Raw genomic sequence first — 22,342 nt, 5'->3', positions numbered from 1 at the left:
TCTCATCCACAATATAATTCTACATTGTATCCAACCTATCACTTTCTAATCGCATATCTCTCGTAACCCCACTCCAATGTGTTCATAAGACCTCATTGAGGTGCCTTGACTACTACTCCTTATTGAGCTATATTTATCACCAAACCTTTGTTTTGAAACCATTTTACTGGCTAGCTCACCTTTCCTATTCAAATTCTCCAAATCTCTCATCCTCACTTCACTACTCCCTTCCTCACTAATCTCATTTTGCAACTCCTTGTGGCTTTCTTCATTTTCTCACATCTAGTTCAACCACCACTAGTTAGTTATCTCTACTTCCTCAAAGCTTGTTCAACTTTCTCTTTAGCTTTTGTGTCCTCCATAGTCATTTGGTCCTTTGAGATCTCATCTTTGACAACCTCATTGTAACCCATACCTTAATGTATGTTTTTACAACAACATGCTCATTGGGTTAGTAGGAAACAACTTTTCCTTCACCAACAACATTGTAATCCTTGTAGGGTTTGTGTTCACCAATCTCTCTCAAAACCCATTCTAAATTTGGTCCTTAGATTTTGAGTACAACTAGTACAATTCTACTACAAACTAGATACAATGCATCCTTCTCTTATAGCTCCAAACCTCACTCGTGATGTTTGTGATGCTACATTCATGGCCTAGGGCAACCCCTCCTTCCATACCTAGTCCAAATATTCAAAAAACAATGGTTTACTCCCTATACACAACATTACCCTGAGATAAACGCATGTGTACGCAGGTCTGTGTATACCCAACCCGCGTATATGTCTTAAAACACTTAAAAAAATTAATGCTCCTTAATTTCAGGCGAAGATCACGGGTTTTACCTGCTGATTACCTATTATTTCCCGTGGCCCAACTGTTCCCAACGAATTCCCAACTAAAAAACTACTTTGGGAGAAGTATAAAAAGGCTTCAACGGGAAGGCCTAAGGAAGGAGAGAATAGAGAGAAAGATCACTCTGCTGAGATTTTCCCTGACCAAGTCTGAAGATCCTTGTGCTTCCAACACTTCCCCCATTTATAGGAAACCCTTGTTTCCTTGTGTGATGATGTCTTTCTACTTGAGAGATCATGGAGTAAGTCATGGAAGGAGTTTGTTGAAGGCTTGAGACTGGACGAATCCGGAGGACAGTTCCGCTTGGAGCCTGCGAAAGGACGAATCAGGTGAAATCATTCCTTTTTGTACTTTAGTTATTTATAATAAAAGAAACACTTGTCTCATTCTTGATATAAATCTTCTTCATGTTCATGATGTCAATGTTATAATTCATATGTGAATGGTTGTTTCTAATCATATAACTAACTACCTTTCCTTATGTTATGAAGATGATTTCTTTATGATGCTTGGTCAATATACTACTGTACTTTCTGGAATTGTTTGTTTTGCAGGTTGAAGGACTAAAAGGAACTCAAAGAGGGTTTGGACCCTAACTGGATCTTCTCAAACGAAGGACCCCCAGGTGCACCCCTCTTCGTATAGTTTGTTTATATTAGCATCATGGTTGTATGGAATGAGTGTTTCTCTGTGTAAATAACCTCCAATCTACTAGGGTATCAACCCAAGACCCTAGGGGAATTTATCCCTTAACACCTTCCATTGTCTACTCTCCCCAAACGTCTATTGTTTGATTAACTAAGTGATCACAATGCTCCAAAGTTATTGGATTTAAGATTCGACTTACTTGTATTCTTGTCTCCTCAATGGTGATGTGGGGCTTCATCAAGCATATGTAACCATTCACACAAACTCACTAGAAAACTCTATACATAAAATTTCAAAGATGTCTTCATACACGAATGTCTCCTTGAATTTTCCATTCTCCAACAACATAGTGCGGCTTCCTCATTAGAAAATATTTCGTTCTATCATCAAAACAATATTCCACTTGTGGTTTAGCCAGTCGTTCCTTGATTTTGCTAAGGCCTCAAAATCATGTCGTGGTCCCAAAAAAATAACCATTTATTGGCTTTAATTGGTAAACTAGGGTCCACTTAAGTGTCCAACAAACATTGTACTAGTCTAGCATTACATTATCAATTCTTGAAGCAAGGAAGGCCTCACTTGAGGAGTATTACCGAGGCATTAGATAGGTGGGGAGATCTACATAGTGAAGTTATTATTCCGTGATGGAGTGCTTTAAAGTAACATTTCATATACATTCGTTTAGCACTATGCAACCCAACAACAACCATAATTTTTTGTTTGATTATCCTATGACATTAAATTAGATTATTGTAATTGACATTAATAATGTAGAGAGATTCAAGCATTAATATAAATTTAAAGCATAACAACATAACATATATATAAATCATTGTGGATCTTATGAATCCAAAGTTGAATATAGCTACTTAGAATTGGATTTAGACTCAGCTAGTTGTTAGGCTCGGCAAGCAAAGCTTAAGAGTAGGAAGTGAGTTTAAGATTAGGATTCGATCTTTAAATATGACTAGGATCATCTCTGAGCTCATGATCAAGAAATTTTATTTGAAATAAAAGTTTCAACCTATGCCTCCTATTAAACTTTCAAAATAATTTTCTACCTCATTTATAATATTTGTGTAATAAATGGCAGCTATCAAATCTTTTTCAATTGCATTTTAAATATCCATTTTTAACATATGTTTTTGAATCTAAAATTATGCTTTTTATAAATAATTTTGACATATATTATATTTTTTTTTTGGAAAAAATACTTTTCAACTTTATTATCAACCTAATTTGTGACCCCTATTTAAAATATGGGTGGATCACAAAGTCACACAATAGGTTGAAAAAACCTTTTCGTAAGTAATTTCAAGGTGAATTTGAGGCATAAAAAAGGCTTATGGTTGTAGTGCTTGCTAATTCTCTTCTACTAATTAACCATAAATATGAAGATGATCAAAATAAACACCATGAAATGGGAATCAATTGTCCTTGGTGAAGAGATAGAGAGGTTGTAGATGAGCATAGAGGTTGGGTAACTAAGGAATATTTCACCCATTAGTTAAATTGATCATTAGTTATTTGAGAGACAAATTTTAATCTTCCAAGTTATTCCTAGAAAACATTCAACATATTGGACTCTTTTTGCCTACACTAAAGAGAATTAAAGGGAAGAAAATCACTAAGGCATTGTTGACCATAGTAGGGGAAGATCTTTCTTAGGTCATGTAGGGAAGTGAAAGAGAGTTCCATTGATATTTGTGGGTTAGATTATATGTGTAATGCTTTGTAATGAGTGAAGTAACAATTCCATGAGAGTAATGGGTTGGGTTGAGTGAGTGGGAGCCTATATATAGGAGGATGACATCTTAAGTGGATGCTTACGACTAGGAGGAAAATTTTTCATATGAAACTAATTTCCTTGGACCATTCTTAGTTAAAAACAAGTGTCTATGAACTTTGATTGAATATTATTTATTGTAATAAATTAACATGGATTATGCATGTTATGTGTGGTCAATTTTACTTTAAAAATTGATTCTTGGTTGCTATGAAATGTTAATGAATTCTTGTGTAATCCCATTGCATTTTTGTTATTACACCTTATGTGTGCATTTAAATGAATTACATACCTCCTTAAGAAAACCATATTTGTGTTATAATGGCGAAATTGTCCCTCAAGGGCCAAAATTTTAATGGCCTATAAGTGGCTATCCATATATGGTTGAAAATGCATGGGATGGAGATGCCACATTACTTTTGCTACCCCTTAAAATTTTTTCCTTCTTACTAATGTTTAATTGCCATTTTAACTAGTGTAACAAATTTCTTAAGTAGGCTCACCATTTTGTTTTTGAATTTATCTTGCATGTTTGCATTCCATTCATCCCATCATAGAGTCATCTACCAAAAACACAAAAAACATAAATATGACATATCCACAATCTTGAGTTTTCTTAGTCATTCAAGATCTAATATTAGATAAATTGGCATAATTTCATTATATCTCTATGAGAGGAAATTGAAGAAGATATTCTATGACCAAACCCAAATTCTCAGGTGTAGTGGAAATTCAACATATGCCTTGTTCACCTAAGAACTACCTAGCCTTGTTCACCTAAGAACTATCTATAACTCATATTAGGCTACTCATGTCCAATCTCAACTCATCACACTTAACAAGTTACCAAGACAAGCCTCACATCCAACTAGGGCAATAAAAGAACTAAGCAACACAGTTTACATCTTGGCATGCCATATCACCTGGCATGTCTTAAAATTCCTTGGCACTATGTGGCATGACTTAGCATCCCCTGCATTCCTTGGCATGCTTTGGCACTCCCTAGTACACACTACCACTCCCTGACATGCCCTTACACTCTAACATGCCTTGGAAATTCCTAACATATAACCTTGTCACTCCCTCCTTAGCACACCCGAAACTCACTGACACTCCCTATCACACACTTTTATTCATTCATTTCCATGCATTTTGAACTAGTTCTCCCTTTTTGTTTCCATGGAAATCCCTAACACTCCCTGGCACGCATTTACACACCCTATCACTTGACACATCTTGGCATGTCACCCTGGCACTCTAGCATTCCTTCGCACTACCTAGCATACCTTGTCACTTCCTCCTTAGCACACTTAGAACTCGTTGACACTCTCTGTCACACACACTTATTTATTCATTTCCATGCATTTGAAATTAGTTCTCCTTTGTGTTTCCCCGACACTCCCAAACACTCCCTGGCATGCATTGGCATACCTTGACACCTGACACATATTTGCATGTTTCCATGGTGTTATAGGGAAAAGTGTCTACTCAGAATTTCTTATCCCACTAAGGTGTGATAGCTGCCTTAGAAACAAACAAAGTAAAGCTACTTTCATTTTTCCTTTATGAAGTATAGATAGAGAGAAACAAAGAAGACCAACCTCTGTCTTGCGCTAATCTCCTGGTTTGATTCCTCTCTTCCTTGATAGTCTTTCGCTACTTATTCCCTTGCACTCCCAGCTTCACAGAGTACCTGTAAGATTACAGTAGCATAGCACTATACAAGAACATGGATCTATAATCATAAACAATCTAGGATCAGATGTAAATTGACCATACAAATGTAGCAAACATAAATGACACAAGAGTATGGAGGAAAACTTGAATAGCTTTTATTGATAAACAAGAAAGAGCCAAGAGGAGTTACAACCAGTTGTTCTGACCCAGCATCAACCTCTCAGCAAGGAAGCCCCTCTTCACCTCATACAAAGCTTAGATCACCCAACAATCTAATGTTTTTCTCAAGAAACCAACAACAATTCCTTACAATATGCAAAATTCCAGCCGCTGGATCTCTGGGATGAGGGATCCATATATAGATATCTATAAGGGAGATGAGTCAGCTTGTGATTTGATTAGTGTCTTCCCTCTGATAGTTCTTGCTTCCACTTGGATATTGATGATCTCTTACTCATCCTTGGTCAAATTCAGAGAGGCAAGTGTCACAGGAGAAGTTTCTGGAAGCTTCCATTGCCTCTCCACCTTGCGGAATGACACTGCCATTTGTCATTTCTCGCCCATCACACCCCATAGAAGGGATTTTTGAAATGCAACACACCCACACAGTGTATTTAGGTGAGATGCAACGCACTTGGCCTGTGGAGTAGCTGAAATGATCCTGTTTTGACCAATTCTGAGCAGTTTTTCATGGAGAACGTATGGGAGAAGCTGTAATCAGTTGACCTTGTTCCTTTAGGGGTTAGAACAACACTTTTAGGGACTTAGGAGCCCTTGGTTTATGGACATTTCATGCTTGGGGTTGTAGTGCACAAAAATGTCTATAACAGTTGCCCCCTAAAGCATGAGGTCATTAATCCATTGATATCGGGTGAAATGCTTTATTATGAGGATCCGAAGTTCTTTCAAGCTGGGAGGAGACCTGTAATAAGATACAATATAATAAATTATCTTCATAATATTTTCATGATCTAGATGAGGCGACCATTCCCATGCTCAGCTTTATAAATTCATTTTCATGTACATAGGACAGACAATCGTCTGAGTGTAGACTGATGATTCTGATAGAGTCATCATCCCTTTGATTGGATGATTATCTGTGCAACAATGATGTACATTTGATGTCTTTATTTTCCTGAATATATATCACAGCCCGGATGGATGAAACTAGATCCGGGGTCTTCAATCTCGTTCAATCTTCACTCTAAGTACAAGTCTATCCATGTGAGAGATGTTTTGGAGTCGAACATGGAAAGACATCGCTTGATTACCAGCCAATGATGTAAGCTGTTAACAAGCGTGAGAGGAATCACCGATAATGATAATGACCCTCAAGGTACTGCAGTACAATTCACGTGGTGTGAATAAAGGACTTGGCGTCGAACACCACGCAAAATCTTTTGGTCGAAGGTCATTGATGTAGACCTGTCGCCAGAGTGAGAAACTTGCCATTGAGGCATGCAAGCTTCAAAGTACTGAATGGGCTGTTCCTAGATCAACTTCTTAGATAATGAGCTGATGTCGACAAGAAGTGATCCGTCATAGGAGGGCCTTAATGAATCCCACATCAATAACATGGAACGGAGCAAATGATTTTAATGGAGGTGAAAACAATCTGGTGATATAAGGTTCAGGGTGGCGGTCATGAAAGAATGGAGTATAAATGTATTGTAGTGGGTGAGACACAGGTGAATTCTCTGAATGACTTCTCTTGAACATATCGGCGACACTGACGTGATGGATTGGTAGCATTAACCCCAAATGTGGATGGTATGATGGGACCATGGTGATGTGACCGGTGAATGAAACAACCCAACCCGACTTGGATGCGGAGTGAAAGTGTCATGTTCAAGAGCGACTTGCTACCAACAAAGTTTCTTCAAGTTTTCTTCCCAATTTTTCCCCAGTCATTGTTGACCAGTACCTCTTTATTTTTATCAAGATTTAGGAGGATAACATATGCTTGTTCTATAATTTGCCCTTCGGGCAAACCCATTGCTATGTTTTAACGAGCCTAGCGATAGTGAAACTCGTTCTCGTCTATAGAAAAGTTTGTAGCTATTAAAATTTTAACGAGTTTAACGACAAAGATAACTCGGTCCTTTTCAATTTTAGAGAGTCTAAAAAGGAACGTAAAGGAAACTCCAAAATTCCTTTTTCGTCATCTAATCCCTTAAGTCCGAAAAAGTATAAAACAATACAGAAGGGATGAATTTTTGATACTTTTAACGAGCCGAACAAAACAAGCGCTCTATCTTTTTGTGTAATAATTCCTCAGGTCCAAAAACATTAAAATCTAAAGGAGGGATAGCACTTCCGGTCCCTTTAACGAGCTGGAGAGGCCAATGGCTTGGCAATGTTTTCATATTTTACAAGTCAGTTGAAAAGAGCTTAAAGGAGACTCGTCTTTTGAGGAACAAGTGATAAAATTGGATAGTAGCTGATTCCAGGTAAGGTTTGGAATTTTCCAATCACGGCAGTGTTACAAGGATGGCTAGTGGGATCACTCTTCGCAGCTGTTCCTCAAAAGGGGTAAACAATCAAATGGAGGTGAATGATCGGCCAAATGAGAACACGACCAAGGCTTTTAAAGGCTGAAGTACTACATTCACGATGGTTATTTACCGGAAAATAGTTCATTTTTTAATGAGCTTAAACGCGGAGGGAAACATTTGCTCATGGCTTATGTTTATTTTTTAACGAGCTTGAACTATGGCTAAAACTGCTCGATGCGGGTTTATTTTTTAACGAGCTTGAACCCTGCAGTAACACTGCTCGTGGGAGGTTTATTTTTTAATGAGCTTGAACCCTGCGATAACACTGCTCATGATAAGTTTGCATGCCCCAAGCATAATAATGCAAATCGAGGTGCATGCCCCCCAAGCTTCATTGCATTGAACTCGGTGGTTGGAATGAAGGTTTACCTTTGAGATTTGGAAAGGGGATTTGTTTCATTTTTTAATGAGGTTGACACAGTAAAAGAATTATCCTCATGACTCCTTGTTTCATTTTTTAACGAGGTCGACACGAGATAAGAACCATCCTCGAAATCCACCGTATTTAAAGTATTTGATAGAAAATCAAACACTGATGGATGATTAAGGTTGCTGGAATAATCTTCGTGGTAATCCGGAAGATGGGAGCAATGGTTGTAATCTTCCCATGGTGTCTCTCCTATCATCATTGATTGAATGATTCCTTCGTCTATAGAATGTACATGCGACCAAGGATCTGAAGAGGTGCCATATTCCTTAGACCTATCTATCCAAACACTCGATGAGCGTTGATTTGAGTTTGCCCCCCAGGCCAAGAAAATTGATTGCTACAATATTTCTATTAGGGCGATGATCCATGCTGACAAAATGTTCAGGAATCTTCTAAATTTAGAAGATATCATGTTGCAGGTTCCCACCGTGGCCACTTCCGCCAAATTTCTCGGAGGCGGTAGGGAAAAAGTACCCATTAAGGCAGGGTCTTTTAGGTGGCCTACTCTGATATTTTGAAGTGAATGATTGCTTCCATGGATCATTGGAATGCTTCCCGTAACTTGTGAACTGTTGGGGAGAAATGTTTGTTGGTCGACGATTGTAATTCCTCCTTGAAAGGGAAATGCAATCTTCCTGAAGTAGGTCGACACAACTGTGGCCATGGCATATATCCAGGGCCTTCCCAATACGATGTTGTAATTGAGGCTTCCATCGATTACTTCAACATCAATTTCTACTGTTTTACCCCTAGTTCAACTTGCAAGTTACTTAATATCCCGTATGGAGTGTATGATCGTCCATCAAATGCTTTTAACATTGTTGATGATCGTGACAAGGGTGGTGAGCCTAAATTTTTCCAGCAACTCATCGACATAATACATGTAGATGCCCCCTCATCAATAATTGTTCGATGAACGGTTTTGTTGAGGGCTTTCACTTGAATAAGGAAAGCTAGTTGAGCTGGTAACTGAGGGTCATATCCTTTGTGATTAAAGGATACAAGATTGGAATCCGTTGGGTCAATCCTACCTATTACTGATAATAGATCCTGCTTTTGGGAGGGGAAATTTTGCGGTACCTCAAGTGTCGACATAGCGGACGGCGATTGGGCCAGGTCCTCTACTATATTATAATTCTGTGCTACTTTTGCACGAGGATTAAATGTCGATTTGTGTACTACTCCCTTTGGCGACTTTATCATTGGTTCAGGAATGATGGGTAGCACAACTTCGGTCAAAGTTGTTTTCGAACTACTAGGTTGTTCATTAGCCTTGTTATTCGACAGCTGTGGATTCCCGCAATCTTTATTCCTTGTCAAAGCATTATTTTGCTGCTCTGCGATAGACAACATAAGAACTTGGGATTGGGAAGCATTTTGATTAGCAACCAGTTTGGTTCCCGGGTTTGGAAACGGATCAGTCAATACTACTGAGGTTTTTGAACTCTTAAAGAGTTTCTTAACTTCAGCTTTATGAGGACAATCTCTTGTCTGATGATCCTCATCGCATATATGACACCTCGCAGGGGGTTTCCTTTGCCCAGAAGGGTTTCTAGAAGGTTTTCCAGGAGATGACTCATCCTGCTTCTTTTTTCTCCCTTTCTTTTTCTTCTTGCCCCCTGGTTGCTTCAGTTGTTTGCCCTTGTCGTTCGACACGGCATTTACCTCCGAGGCGAGAAGTTCTTCATTTGCATTTTGATCAGAAATCTTATGGGCTTTCTTAGATGTAGCCTTTGTCGATTTCGTGTTTGTCATACCAATCACGCCATCGCCCGCATGAGAGTCATTATTCGATTTAGGATGTGGAGGGACGGAAAATTCCGGTCTGGGAACGTCAGGGATTTTATTGTAGAGCATGCCATACTGAGTATAAATCAAGTCCAAATATTGTGCACGAGCGATAACCTGCTCTTCGGTGACGACCCCCCCTTTTGCCACATCTTCCGTGATGGAAGGCAATAATGACTTAAAAAACCATTCAGCTAAAAGTTGATCGGGAACATACATTTTTACCATTCTACGATGACGTCGCCACTCATGTATATGATCAAATATATGAGTGGCTGTTGTTTGTTTGAAATTTGTAAGAAGTTCCGTTCCAGTTTCGTACCTTATCGGTAACTGAAAATGGGTTAAAAAGGTTGTGGCTAGGGTACTGAAGTTGTCAAACGAAGCTCTGGGTAACTCGATATACCATTTTACTGCCGGACCAGTTAACGTCCTTTGGAAAAGGCGAAGCCTAATCGAATCATTGTTTAGGGTGTTTGATGAACACCACAGATGAAATGTCATCACATGATTCGATGGGTCTTCACCCGGATTTCCATTAAATTTAGGAATATCTGACAGAATTTTATGCGGAATTGCCGGCCACCGAGGGGCATAAGCAATTGGATCATTCGTCAGTCGGTTTAGATCTAGTAATTCTAGAGTTGCTACAAAGGGCAACTGTTGATTCAGGTTAGGCGAAGCATACCCAGGATAAGATGGAATCACCTGAGCAGTGGGTCTTTGCATACCAGCATAATGTATTTGATGTTGGCAACCTTGACAAGGTTGATGGGCATAACCATTATAATATGGTTGTTGATAACCGCTTTGGAAATGCGGTTTCCCATTACTTACAAAGACTTGTTTCTCAGGTCCTTGATATGATTGCTGGAATGGCGATTGTTGAGATTGAATCAGCCATGGTTGTTGGACCATTTGTTGTTTCCCAATAATGGATGATTGACCAAGATGAGAAGTCATAGTACTTGTTTGAGCCTGAGTCGCTCCAAATAAGGAGGCACTAACCTGAGGTTGTGATTGAGTCGTTGAGACAAGAGGCTGTTGTATCGCAACCTGGGAAACTTGGGGTTGACATACAACAGGTGGCACTTTGTTACACTAAAAAATGTCACCATGACTATTTAGAGTTAGTATGGCTCTATCAACAGTCATGCTATCCTCTTAGGCAAGTCTTATGCCTCTACTCTCCATGTCAAACTCCAAAAAAGAGAGAAAGTCTTTCTAAATGTATTTATCTCTGGGTACGTAGGTTCTCTCAACCTTACCTGCGGGTACGCACCCAATGTTCACAAAAGCTGCGTCTTTGGACGCTCTGTATGTAAAGGGGCAGGTTCGTCCCCCTGTAAAGGTTAAAATGTGCAAGTTTCATCTTTAAAAAGTTACTTGTGGTCATTTCTAGAGCATTCTAGAAGGTTGTTCGACGTGTATTGAGCGCCTCCAGATGGTTCATGCACTCCTACCAAAGAGGAACTTATCCCATCAATAAGGGAGCTATCCCATCCAAAGAGGGGATTATCCCATTGATGGTGGACCTGATTAACTTCCTCTTGAGCACTATAAATACAGGCATTGGGCCAGAAGGAGGAGAGGTTGGAAGCTATACATTTCTAAGGGTAGATGCTGCAGGAATTAGGACTCCCATTTAGAAGCTTGTGAGGAGAGATTGCCATCTTTGCTTGTTCTATTTGGAAGTGGGTGAGCTTTGTCAAAGTAAAGGAGAACTCTTGATGGACCCTGGGAGGGACTTGCACAACACCAAGGCTCAGGTTGTATTTGTTCCTTTTGTTACCTATTAATGCAAATGAGTCCATTCTTCTCAATAACTTGTTATTTATGAGTTGTTTCATGTACTCCTTGGTCTATGTGTTAAATATGTTTTATTCTATGAAATTATCAAGTGCTATTTAATCGTTTGATTGTTAGTGTATGCAGGTTTCAAAGTGAAGGAGGAGCTCATCCGGATCAGCGGAGCTGGACTGCTACAACAGCATTGGACTACAGGTAGGATCTAAACACTTGATTTCCCATATAGTAAATGCATGTTTAGAGAAGGATTGCTCTTGTTTGTCTTGTTTGTCACTAGAGAGTCTTAGGCTCCTAGGGAGGTTGGTTGTGTCCGCACAATCGACTCTTTCCGCCTGACAAATTGGCGACTCCACTGGGGACTCCATTGATGTGAAAGTCTTTTCCTTTGTATGAACTTTGCTCTGAGAAAATTGGTTTATTTTTCTGGTTTTTGGCTCTGTGACTTTGTCTTTGGGTGGGTTAGCTTAGGGTTAGATTTATTTTGGTTTTTCTTGAATTTTCCAATAGGACGCACCCTCTGAGTATTGCACAGTGCGTCCCTGGACGCACTGTCACTGTGTACACAGAGTGGGCCCGCACCTGTCTTAACGGGTCGCCTGCGTCCCCTGCTAAAATTTGAAAAAATTCCATTTTTTGCATTTTTTCTCTTAGTTTTTGCTTTTTCTTAGTTTTTACTGCCCAGATTCATTAGTTTCTTGTCAAAGATCTTCACCTGAACTTGTTTCGACAGCATTGAGTGTTTTAGTGGATTTCATAGAAGTTTAAGCCCTAGGGTTTGATTTTTGAGTAGGTCTTGTAGTGACTTTGGCGGTAGAAGTTGTCAAGCCTTAGATCTCTCTGGTTTTGTCAACATTCTTAGAAGTCAGACCTGTCATAAAGTCTACCTGTGAGAGCAACTTACCATTGAGTTGTCTCTTTGGGCAAATTTTGAAGTGCTTGTTGATTGAGTCTTGAATTCCATTTTACAAAAAGAACAAAAAGATTTGAGTTTTGTTTTGACTAGTCTTTTGATTCTGCATTAGCTGGTCCTTGATTTGATTTTGGTCAAGTAAAACAACCTAGAATCATCTTTGTGAACTTTTGCCTTGTTAGGTTTGCTTAGAGTAATTTCCCTTTTGATTTGCTTGTGAGTCAAGTTTTCATAGATTTTATAGCTTTTGAGATTGATTTTTGTTAAAATAGGTTTATATGCTTTATTAAAAAGAGAAAATACAAAAACATCTCCTTTGAAAAGTTTTGTTTCAAGTAGCTTTGAAAAGTTTTGAAAGAAAAAGAGTTTTTCGTGCACGTAAAGAGTGGTCATGTTTGTATGCTTGAAAAGATAAAGAGAATTGTTTCTTTGATTGTCTTTACTAAGAAAGTTGTTTTCTATAAAATTTGCATCTCTCAACTCTCTTAGTTAAGAATTTCATTGAAAAAGGAAAGTAGCGTAAATCATCTTAGGTGCATCTTTGTAGTGGTTTGAGTCGAGTCTACACACCATTGGTTTCACTTCCGCTACCTTTTGTCTTTAAGAAAAACCATAAAATTAACGCTTAAAGTAAAATCGACGTAGTAACTTTTATTTACTAGGGCTCTGAAACACCAATTTAGATCAGGCTAGTGTCTTGGAGTAGGTGAGTAATTAACTCTCCAAGACAAAAAAACCAAACAAGTAGCTTATCTTGTGATAGAATAAATCCAATTGTCTCATTTGTACTCTGGGAAAGCTCCTCTTAAAGGAGAAGCACGAGCTCGTGTCCGAACCAGTGAGGGGATCAATCCCCCCTCGTTGGGAACGACGCCAGACACGCACGTATTACAAACGGTAAACCTCGGATTAACCATTGTCGAGGAGCCAGGGGTCACTTGTCGGTAAACCTTGGATTATTGTCAAGGAACCGGCAAGGGGATTGAGCTTGATACTCTGCCCTTGCGTGCTGTCGGAGTTTAGACTGTTCCCCCAGGTGCATTTGTTGCGGTTGGTAACCTTAGTGACCATTATCTTTAGGATTCTACCGAGGTGACGGTGGAGGGAAGATCCCACTGTACCTGGAGCAGACGTCGGCTAGACTCACTTGGATTTTCCGGGGGGTTCACTTCACTCGAGACGGTTAAAGTGGAGGAACTTGTGCCGGTCTATTCATTAAGCAGGTTGCCGGGGTAACTGTTCCACCCGCCACTTCTGTACTGAATCCGGCGATGTTGGGCTTCATCACCAACTAGCGTTTTCGGCCTGGAAGGCTACTGTTTGTGCTTGGTTTGACGCCCTAGATTCTTTAGGCGTGTGATTCAAATTTGTTTGGTTCTTTAGAGACTTTAGGTGGTTTGATTTGAGATTTTACTTTGTTTTCGTGTGTAGTAGTTAAAAGTTTTTAGCTGTGGCGGAATTACCGAGACAGTCCCGTAGACTTCGGGGCAAGTCACCTGAGATTGTTACCGGAACAGATTTGTTGAGGAAACTCCGTAGATCGCGGGGTGGATCTCCTGAAGACGTTCCGGGTCAGTACGAAGGGTTGAAGGTCCTTGTAACTCCTCCTAGTGGCAGTAGAGTAGGTTCACCTGAAGAAGGAGAATCTTCCTTGGTAGTCCATCCAGATTACCAAAGTCTAGAGACAGGTTATAATCCCGAAGCTGTTACAGTTTCTGAGCTTGTTGGTAGTTTTTCGTCTGCTAGTGATACAGGCGAAGAACCTGAAATATCTGAACCTGTTACTCCGACTTCTAGTGTTCCAGATTCACCTAGAGTAGAACGAGTTATCACCGAAAATCTTCCTACTGGTTTGATTGCTATTGAAGAACTTGCTCCAGAGGAAGAAATAGGCGTCTCTAACCTTGAAGATCAACTTACTATTGATCTAAGGGAGCGTGAATCTATCTTTTACAGTCCTCCTAGAAGTACTACTTGGTACCTTTCGTTAACCAATTTGTTAGACAACTCAGGGGTAGGTTTTTCTACACCTCGTACTCCTTTTCCACCTGGAGGTATTTATACTCCTGTAAATATGTCTGGTCAGTCGTCCGTGTTTACTCAAAGTCCTGAATCTTTCTTACACGGCGGTCCTTCTGTTCCCACTGGGTATCAATCACTTTCTGGTACCTTTGCGGGGGCATCTCCTCAACCCATTGATCATGGGTTATTAGCTGGAAACAGTGGTAATATACCATTGGGTGTAGGAGACATTTACATGATGTCAGGTTCAGTTCCCGTTTCCCAACCTCAAGGTGGCCAATTACCGCCTGGGGGGCAGCCTCAGTTAACGCCTGGGGGGCAACCTCAAGGTACACCATTCGTGTCTGGGGGGCAACCTCAAGGTCAGTATGTACCTATGGTGCAATACATGCCTCAAGGTCAACCCCAGCCTCAATATGTACCCCAGGGTCAACCTCAGTATCAATATCAACCTCAAGGATGGCAACCTCAAGGATGGCAACCCCAAGGGTATCAACCCCAAGGGTATCAACCTCAAGGGTACCAACCTCAAGGTCAAGGTCAACCCCAGTATCCGTATTTACCTCAAGGTTATCAACCTCAAGGTCAATACTCGGTCAAAGTTATCAACCACCTCAAGGTCAGTCATATGTTCTGGGTATGGGAACTGCACCTTACAATTATCAATCCTATCCTCAATCCGGTTATGGATCTCAGTATCCTCAACCTGTTACGGGTCAATACCCTGGAATGTTAGTGTGGGATCCATCACAGGGTCAACAGGTGTTGCAGCCAAGTATACAGTTGGTACCTCAAGCTGGACAACCCGTAGTTTCTGGTCCACCCCAGCAACCGCAACCTGTCCAGTCAAATGTTCAAACTTCTGTAACTTCGGTAGTTACTCAGCCGCCAATTGCACCTAGTACTCCATCTCAAACGGCTGCTGCAACTACCGCCACATCTACCATACTTACTTCTGGAGTATCGACAACTCCAGTTTCTACTGTCTCTGTAACCACTCCTCAGACATCTTTACCGTTGTCTGGATCTACGATTCAAACCACGGTCCAGATGCCTGCAGGTCAGCCTGGTATAAGTACGGTTGTCACTACTCAACCTCAATTTGTTCACCAATCGTACCAGGGACAGTACCAACCTGGGCAAGCTGTCCAACAACCAGTTTACCAGTATCAACCGTATCCTGGGTACACTTATCAACAACCTCAACAACCCCAGTACGGTCCGGTTAATCCTGGTTTTCCAGGAGGATATAATATCCCAAATGCGACTCCTGTTCCTAGTTATCCTGGATATCCTCCTCCTGGGACTGGTCTTGTGACCCAGAGTTTTAGAGATCCTAACCGGCAGTTACCGTTTATCGCAACTTTGGATTTACCAGACTTGACGCGCCTAACGAACGATCCAATTCAATATCTTCAGTTCTGGCCGCCAATGCCAAATAAGTTGCCCAGTGATATACCCAAGTTCGAAGGTAAGTCTGGAGAGGATCCGTCCAATCATGTGATGACTTACCACCTCTGGTGTGCTTCAAATTCTATCTCGGATGATTCGATCCGCTTACGTCTTTTCCAGCGTACACTCATTGGTCTCGCGGCCAAGTGGTACATTGAGTTACCACGGGCCTCTTTTTACAATTTTAGCCAGTTAGCTACCTCGTTCTTAACTCACTTTCAGTTGCCGGTCAGATACGATAACGGCACGGAGTTATTAACTTCACTAAAACAATCGACGTCCACGTATATTTCTGATCACATTCATGAGTGGAGACGTCGAAGAAGGCTAGTGAAAGTTTTTATCCCGGACCAAATCTTAGCTGAATGGTTTTTTAAATCATTATTACCGAAGATTACTGAAGATGTAGCTAAGGCCGGAGTAGTTACTGAGGAGCAAGTCATTGCTCAGGCGCAGTACCTTGACTTAGTTTACACTCAGTCGGGTACGTTACACGAGAAGATTCCGGATCTTCCAAAATCGAATCAAATCGCTGCTGCTCCTTCGGGATCTCATGCCGCTGATGGTATGATTGGTATCGTGAATACAAAGAGCAAGAAGAAGTCTTCCAAGGCTTCAACTACTCCTATTATCACTTTGCCTGATTCCCCGACAGGAGAGTCTTCTCCTGAACTTACCGCCGATATTCACGCTGTAGAGTCATCTACGGCCAAATCAAAAAACGGTGGAAAGAAGAAAGGAAAGAAGAAGGCTAAAGCAGACAAGGCTCCGAAGGAGAAAACGGAAAAGTCGGAAACCAATGACGAAAAGCGCAAACCTCGATATCCTTGTCTTATTTGTGAAGAGGATCATTTTACGAGAGATTGCCCTCATCGGGCCGAGGTTGTGAAAATAGTCAAAGGTTCTCCCACTCCTGCTGTGTTAAAAAATCCATTTCCGGAGCAGGAGAATAAGATGATAGGTTCTTCCTCGAATGCCAGTGAAGAACCCATTTTGATGATGTCTCATGTGAGGATTGCGACTCGATCGCAAGATTATGGTAGTAAGAATCCTGTTGATGGTAAGGAAGCAGAATCTTCTCACTCTAACCCATCAACCTCAGCTCCTGGTTCCGATCCACTACAGATCGAGAAACCTAACCCAGACTTAGTAATCAAACCGCCCGCCAAGGGTGTACTTCGAAGGTCTGCTTTCAATCCACATGCGAGAGCGGCCCAGAATTACAACATTGTTGAGGACTTAGCTGTTTCACCCTCAGCAATGTCGGCGTTAGAAGTGCTGCAATCATGCCCAGCACAACGAAAATTACTTTTGTCGGCTATCGGAGCTGTTGATGTTCAGGACCCGAACCTGATAATCTTCGATCTAGAAAATAGTACACCGCGTCTCCCCCATCAAATGGCTTTCCAAATTCCAGTGATAGTCAAAAACAGGCCTATTCATCGGACTGTGATTGATGAGGGAGCTTCTACGTGTATTATGTCGATTCAATGTTGGAGATCGCTTGGTTCTCCTTCGTTGAACCAATCCCCAACCATCCTTAAGGCCTTTGATGGCCGTGGGTTCCGTCCGTTTGGTATTCTACAGGAATTGCCTATAGGGGTAGAAGGTAAAACCGTTAGTCTGGATGTGGAGGTGGTTGATGCCCCTCTAGACTACAACCTTCTTTTGGGTCGAAGTTGGTCATATGCTATGACAGCGGTCGTTTCATCGGTCTTCAGAGTAATAAAGTTTCCATATAACGGTAAGATCGTGACAATTGATCAGCTGACATACTTTTCATCCGACCCAGCCTCTTCAGAGAGTATCCAGCATGTCGGTAAGACGACAATCCCTTATAGGGACGTTGGCGTAGGTTTAGTTAAAGATTCCGGTTTACTGGGAACTTTTCTTCTCCCTCCAATCAGCGTAGATCCTTCATTTGCATCAATTCATATGATTACATCAGAAAACATTATTTATGATGATCCTTGGATTGTCCCATCTGACTCTGAGATAGACTCATTCGGTGATGCTATGCCTTTGAGTCCATATGAGATTGCTTATGAAGCCGTCATGTCTTTTACCGACTCGCATTCAACCCAAATCGACCAAATGAATGTGGTCAGTGAAGAATCACTTTTCACCTCAACCTTAGAACGGATAGCGTTTCCCGAAGTCGTGTCATCTGACGAACAACTTCGCGAAATCCTAAGTGTAGACGATCTACCATGGGAAGATCTCCATCACAGATCTTCGTTTTTACCTAAGGATGATGCATTTGAAAATGATTTTTCATCTATTTTTACCGCTGAATATGTCAAAGACGCTCAAGATCCAACGAAACATTCTGATTCAGAGTTGAATTTAGGGAATATTTCTCGCACTATTCCCATTGATATTTCAGTGAAGCCCGGAATTGAGGAGAACATTCATATAGGTGCCGCATGTACAGAAGATGAAATCCAAACTTACAAGGCCCTATTCCAAGAATTCCGCGATGTGTTTGCCTGGTCTTACGAGGAAATGCCGGGAATCGATCCTGCCATTGTTGTTCATGAAATAAAGACCTACCCGGATGCTAAACCCGTCCGGCAACGGTTGCGTCAGATTCACCCTCGAAAAGCGGCTGCGATTAAAGCAGAAGTCGAAAAGCTGTTGAAAGCAGGTTTCATTTATCCGATCCCGTTAACGGATTGGGTATCGAATATTGTTCCGGTCAACAAGAAACAAGGAACAATAAGAATCTGTATCGACTATAGGGATATAAATCGAGCTTGTCCAAAAGACAACTATCCTACGCCTTATATCGATCAAATTATTGATGATTGTGCCGGAAGTGAAATGTTTTCCTTTATGGATGGTTTTTCGGGCTATAATCAAATCAATATTCTACCTGCCGACCAACCAAAAACGGCATTCATTTGTCCATGGGGGACATTTGCTTATTGCAAATTACCTTTTGGGCTTAAGAATGCCGAGGCCACTTTTCAACGGGCGATGTCTTACGCATTTCATGACATCAAGCACATTGTGCAACCGTATCTCGATGATTTGCCTGCTCATTCTTTACATCGAGCTGATCACCTTGTCCACTTACGAGCAATCTTTATGAGGTGTAGGCATTATCGAATTCGGTTGAATCCCCACAAGTGTGTTTTCTGTATAGAAACAGGTCGATTGCTGGGATTTGTTGTTTCAAAAGCCGGCATTCGCGTCGATCCCTCGAAGGTCGAAGCTATCATCAAATTGCCTCCTCCTTCGAGTTTGCGCCAACTCCAAAGTTTGCAAGGGAAAGCGAACTTTTTACGCCGATTCATCCCAAACTACGCCGAGGTCACTAAAGGTTTTACACGGTTGTTGAAACAGAACGCTCAATTCTTTTGGGACGAGATTGCCCAACAATCTTTTGATGCACTTAAACACGCGTTGACCCATGCACCGTTGTTGCATCCTCCCAACTACAACCAGGACTACTTCTTATACCTCGCAGCTTCGCATTCCACCATTGGAATGGTGTTAGTTCAAGAAGATGAATTCGGAGCGGAACATGTGATATATTATCTTAGTAGGACCTTAAATCCCACTGAGCTAAAATATTCGCATGTGGAGAAATTGGCCCTGGCAGCCGTTCAAGCTGTCCAGCGTTTTCGTCACTACATTCTTCTCCGTAAAACTACAGTTATTTCGGATTGCAACCCTATGATTTATATTTTGACAAAACAACTGCTAGGGGGCAAGTACTCTAAATGGATCGTTATCCTGCAAGAGTTCGACTTGGAGTTCGAGAAGTCCAAGTCTAAGAAATCCTTAGTTTTTGCGGAATTGATGTGTGATTTCCCATGTGCTGACACAGAAACTGTGGCAGAGGAGTCCATTGCGGACGAATCTTTGTTTCTTATCAGTACTTTAGATCCGTGGTACGGGGATATAATCATCTATCTCCAAACCCAAACCTTTCGGCCTGAAGCTTCCAAGGCGGAACGTCGAAAAATTCGGTTTCAATCCCAGCAATACAAAATTATTGGAGATACACTTTATCGCCGGGGGGCAGACTTAGTTTTTCGACGTTGTTTAACTCACGAAGAGGCTGAGAGGGTTTTGAATGATTGTCACTCTGGAGCATGTGGCGGTCATATGTCTGGGTATGCCACAGCTCAGAAGGTGTTGCGCGCTGGCTATTTCTGGCCGTCTATGTTTAAAGATTGTATCATTGCAGTCCGGAAGTGCCACAACTGTCAAGTGTTTGATCGCAAGATGCGCGCACCACCTGCTCCTCTCCACCCTATAATTGCCGTTGGTCCATTCGCCAAATGGGGTATCGATTTTATTACTTGTAACCCTCACTCGGCCGGGGGGCATGCGTATATCATCCTCGCGGTTGATTATTTTACTAAATGGGCCGAGGCGATGCCTACATTCGACGCAAGCGGCAAAACAGCTGCAGTTTTCGTATTCAATCATATTATAACTAGGTTTGGTGTCCCACAAGCAATCATTACTGACCATGGGAGCCATTTTCGAAACATCATGATGACTGAGCTTACAAGCCAGCTTGGTTTGCGCCACGATAGCTCTACTCCTTATTATCCGCAAGCCAACGGTTTGGTTGAGTCTATCAACAAAGTTCTGGTTATCATGATCCGACGAACCATTGGTATTCATCGGTCGAATTGGCACAACATGTTATTTTCAGCGCTATGGGCATACCGAACCTCAGTGAAAACTTCAACAGGGTTCACTCCTTTCCAGCTAGTTTATGGCTTGGAAGCTGTGTTACCCATTGAATGCGAAATCCCATCACTTCAAATGGCTGTCGAATTACTTCCAGCTACTTCCGAAGAGGAGAAACGTTTATTATACTTAGCTAAATTAGATGAGACTCGACGTGACGCTGCATTGGCAATCGAGACTCACGCGAAGCGAATGAAAGCTCAGTATGATAGAAATGTGACCCCTCGAAGTTTTTCGGAGGGAGACCTAGTGCTATTATATGATCAAGCTAACGATAAGCTAGGTGCTGGAAAATTCGTTCCTATGTGGCATGGACCCTACATTGTAAAGCGAAAGCTAGCAAAAGGGGCTTATGAGCTGGTAGATTTTGATGGGGACTCTTTGGGTAAACCCAGAAATGGACTTTACCTAAAGAGGTATTATGCTTAAATGGTGGGTATGGAGAATTTTTAGTTAGGTTAGGTTTTCTTTCTAGCTAGTGTGTTTGTTAGCTTAGTTAGTGTGCTTAGCTTAGAGAGTGTGTTTTTGTCGTTATTCTGGCTTATCTTGGTTTTACTCTTGATATTGCAGATGTCGACGCCTCTCCAAACATACATTGGATTTGCTGATGGTGCTTGTCGTAGTACACGGAATATCTCTTCCGCAGCTTGGGTTATCTATTCGCCCTCTGACGAGTTAGTTTCTATGCATGGGGTAAGCCTCGGTCAAACAACGAACAACATTGCAGAATACAGTGCAGTGGTTGAATTATTATCCGAATCTATTTCATTTGGAATTCGACGTTTGATAGTGAGGTTAGATTCTGAACTTGTTGTATTACAGCTTAATAGAGTATATGCCATTAGAAATCCTGTGTTATTAAGGTTTTTTTGAGAGTGCGTCTCTTGGAACGTGAATTTGATTACATTGAATATCAGCATATTCCAAGGTCTTTAAATACATTAGCAGATGCAATTGCTTCTCGAATGTTGGACAGACATTTACGATAATCATGCAAGTAAATTTAAAAACATTTCATCACATATGTTAAACAAGATAAGCCGGTAATAGTGATATATATATAGATAGGAGTGTGTCAAAAAATATACATCGTCTTCGATCATAGGTTGAAAAACACCTTATGATCGGCAAAAATGATAAAGTACAAAAAGTCAAAAATGTCACATGTGTCTACAAAGTGACTAGCCAATCACTGGTGGTGCTCCCTATACGACACCACTGCACGGGCTACCTTACACAAAAATCTCCTAAACGGTCCAGGGACTGCGACTACATAGCGCTGAAGTCTGATAGGAATATCATCTATGGTAGTCTCAGTATATCCACCGTCAGACGCTCTAGATCCTGCTCCAACTCAGCTAGTGACTCTGCAGCCGCGTCCTGTGGGGCCGGTACCGGTGCAACTGGATGTCTCCTCTCAAAAGGCCGGAGGTTGGCTGGGCGCTGTGGACCAACATCTGCATTTTGAAAATTTTTACTGTCAGTTTTGAGACGATATATATAAAAACAAAAAATACATAATTTGAAAACTTGTGAAAAATAAAGTACCTCTGTCGTCCCATTGTTCTCCCTGTGGAAGAACCATGTCCGGATCACCTCGAAAATCTACTCCGGCATACGGAAAGTCCTGGATCGAAAAAACCTGGTCCTCTAACCAGTGAAAATAACTATCAAAGAATCGAACAATCGTTGTGCCC

The sequence above is a fragment of the Pinus tabuliformis genome, chromosome 4_2, assembly GCF_031772625.1.
Source record: "Pinus tabuliformis cultivar Carrire ecotype Pingquan chromosome 4_2, CPIR1, whole genome shotgun sequence".
NCBI lineage: Eukaryota > Viridiplantae > Streptophyta > Pinopsida > Pinales > Pinaceae > Pinus > Pinus tabuliformis.
This window is presented reverse-complemented; position numbering follows the sequence as displayed.